At 57.8% G+C, this 3,216-nt stretch overlaps 1 protein-coding gene across 1 annotated transcript in view; it reads right to left on the bottom strand.

The window, feature by feature from the left end:
* The window catches only part of LOC113207183 (uncharacterized), a 13,072-nt gene extending 11,351 nt beyond the window's left edge, over positions 1 to 1,721 (bottom strand). The window contains exon 1 of the mRNA XM_052266917.1: positions 1,606 to 1,721. The gene's annotated coding sequence lies outside the window, so the exon portion shown is untranslated. The remainder of the gene's footprint in view (positions 1 to 1,605) is intronic.
* Positions 1,722 to 3,216: the final 1,495 nt, after the last annotated feature.

Genomic DNA, 3,216 nt, shown 5'->3' with positions numbered 1-3,216 from the left:
CCCCGCCCCGCCTCGCCACGTCGCGCCAGCTGGACATCTCGACCGGCGCTGCCAGCTGTAAGCACGAGCACACGCGTTGCGTCACCTTACCTCACCCAGACCGGCTGGCGGGGCGGGGCGGGGCAGGCCTCCCCTCCGGGGGCTCGCCCTGTCCTGCCACCGTGAGACCCGAACACAACCCGTCACCCGCCCAGCGCCACTATCATCGCCATGGCACCCATCACCCTGCCCGTATAGCGCGGCCGCCTGGTCTATTGCGACGGGTTTTTAACGGCGTGTCTTGACATAACCCGGTTTTCATTTGGCACCCTCACCCTCGCCTCTCACAACCCCATCCCCACCTCTTCTTTTCGTGTTTCAAAAGCGCAAGGTGTCCCGCCTGGTCTTCGAAAAACAGAGAAGAAAACAACTAACTAACTCACTGATGGCGGCAAGAGATTTTGTGTCGTTTCCCTCAGATCGGGGGAATCTCTGGCCTCTGTTTTCGACCCAGTTGTTGCAGCGCATTTTTTTGATCAGCCTAGTCACGCACCGCGGATCCGAGACGAGTTCCTGGGTCACGCAGCGGAGCGAAGGGTTATCGTCATGGAGGCAGATCCACTTCCCGTCCGGACCGAATGTGTAACGCGGTGCCAATAACCCCGGCCCGGCGAGCGGACGGAGCTGCCCCACAGCGTATACAGAGGCGTAATTTTCCCACGAGACTCTATCCGAATGCGGAGTTTTCAGCTGAAATTGCATTTGCAAATTTGTAATCCTGTTGTGATTTTTTTCCAGATCGGGTAAATTCATCTTGCTCTTCAAACATCCCATTTCATACTATAATGTGCCCTGGACTAAAACACTCGTGAGCCATGCGGGAAAACTTACCCCCTACATTCTAAAACAGCCTTTGATTTGCGTATAGGACCCGGCAGTAAGCCCAAAAGCACCCCGAGCGGACGCGGACGGGCGCGCTGACGGCTGACAATGCCCGCGCTATCGCACCGGACCGCGGACCGCGATGATACAGTACAGTACGCGGGAGTGATTCACTTTGGCGGTGGATGTGACACGTTATACGGGGCCGGACCGCCACGCGCCGCGGCATGGACCGGAGCCGGGCAATGACACCGCGGGCAGACCTCGCGGACTATTCGCGGACCATCGCGAACCGTTGCGGACCAACGCGTACCTCGTTAACCATCACGAGCGTCCAGGACCTCGCGGACCTTGCGGACTTCGCGAACGTCGCGGTCCTCGCGGGACTTCGCGGACATCACGAACCTCGCGGACCTTGCGGACTTCGTTGATTTCGCGGACTTCGCGGCGATAACGGACACTGAACCGGGAGGCATAGCGACACACAGTAAAGCGCGACTCAACTCGAAATCTAACCCTGATCGCGAACGCACGTGCACACAGACACACACACACACACACACACACACACACAGTCACACACAAACGAACAAAACGACGGAGGATAAGATGAGACGATTAATCCATGGATCAGCTTGCAGAGGTGGTCTTGTCGCACGAGGATTTTTTTTCGTTGGTTTTGTTGTTAGTCGTCGTCACACCCGCCGTCACGTCCGTCGTCACAGACTGCTTTCTTTCACTCACCGCGGTCACAGCCGAGCTGAGCGAGAGAGAGAAGCGAGCGAACGGCGAGCACCAGGAGCTTGTGAGCTTGGCGGCGTACTGAGCCAGGCGGGATCGGGGCGAGGGGCATTTATGGGGAGCCGGGTCCCCCCGCCGCGCGGCCGCCCCCCGCCCCCGCCACGCGCCCGCCCGGGGTGGGGGGGACAATGTGCTGCAGCGGGAACGACAAAGAACAACCCCGCGAGGCACAAAAAGCAGAACGCCTCGCAGGTGGGACAGGAGTAAGGAGGAGAGAGACACGGAGGATGGAAAGGAGGAGGAGAAGGACAAGTAGAGAGAGACGGGAGCTGTCCGGCAGGCGGACTGGCCGCCGTGAGGAGTCGCCGGGCTTCATGGGAATCGCTTATGGGTTCTGGTTTGGGTTTTCTCCTCACAGCGGAGGCCCGCGCGCGAGCAACTTATTCCAACGCTGAAAAGTACATGGGCCACAACGACGGGACGGAATTCCCCCGGGAGGACTTCGCGAGGTTAGTGAGATGTGAGCACAGACGTATGGTTATGTGTATACGTATGTATAGGTATTAGTGTGAGTGTTTCTTTGGCAACTTTTCTCTTTTTCTTGCTCTCCATCTCTCTTACTCTCTCCCAGAGTTCCGCGGTGTCCCGAATGTCATGGCCGCGCGACCTGTACGACGCGGAGGTGGCGCTGATCAGGCAGACACATATGCAGAAATCCAACACCAGAATCCCTCGTCACCAATAGACGGACAGGAGGCGTGACCTTTACCCGTACCGGAGCCTGATCCTGGTGGGACAACTCGACCGACACCCGGCGAACGGGCAACGGGCGAGCGCGTCACGTCGCGATGTCAAAGTCTCGCTCTTGCGGAACTATCATCAAACTCCAAAAATGTTATTCAGGATTGCCAGCAGTGTGTTTCCTCGGCAGGCCATTGCTGGCGCTGGCGCTGGCATACCCATTGCCAAGCTCCCGCAGCACGAGCTGACCTGTACTCGCACGCACACACGCACTGCTGATGAGGCACAGAGTGTGAAGATGCACTCGGCGACGAAAAGCGTTAGTTGCTCGGCTCAGAGCTCTGCTCCGTGCTTCCCAGATTACAGATAGGCTCTTTTGTATAGCCTCGCTTCGGGGTGTGTGCGACAGCTCCTGATTCAGCTGACAACTGCTTGACCCAGAGGTCATGGCGGCGAGCAGCATCAAAACCCAACAAAACGAGTTCCTGGACCAAGTACTTGGATTTCTTGGACGTGTACTTGATCTTTGATTTGTCGAATACGTGTCACTTGAAACGAGACATACTTGCTTAAAACATTTAGGAACAAGTACAACGTACTTAGCCTAAGCTTTTTGGGGGGGTGCGAGCAAGTACAGAATGATTACGTGGCGACTGCGAAGAGCGACGATGAAGTCAACAAAAATAGTTTCGTGAGCGCTAAGTGTCGGTGATTGTCACCGGCGCACCAGCCCAGGGCAGACAATGGCTGTCCGTGTATGGCGCCGACCCTACGTCACCTCCGGAATGAACACCAGCAGCAGCAGCGGGCTCAGGGCATCGGCACGCGCGCGCATTGGCACCGGGGCGCCAACAGCGGCCCCGCCCCGCCCCG

The sequence above is a fragment of the Frankliniella occidentalis genome, unplaced genomic scaffold, assembly GCF_000697945.3.
Source record: "Frankliniella occidentalis isolate FOCC.00 unplaced genomic scaffold, Focc_3.1 Scaffold44, whole genome shotgun sequence".
NCBI classification, from domain to species: Eukaryota; Metazoa; Arthropoda; class Insecta; order Thysanoptera; family Thripidae; genus Frankliniella; species Frankliniella occidentalis.
Note: the sequence above shows the minus strand (reverse complement) of the source record. Positions and strands in the feature narration are given on the sequence as shown.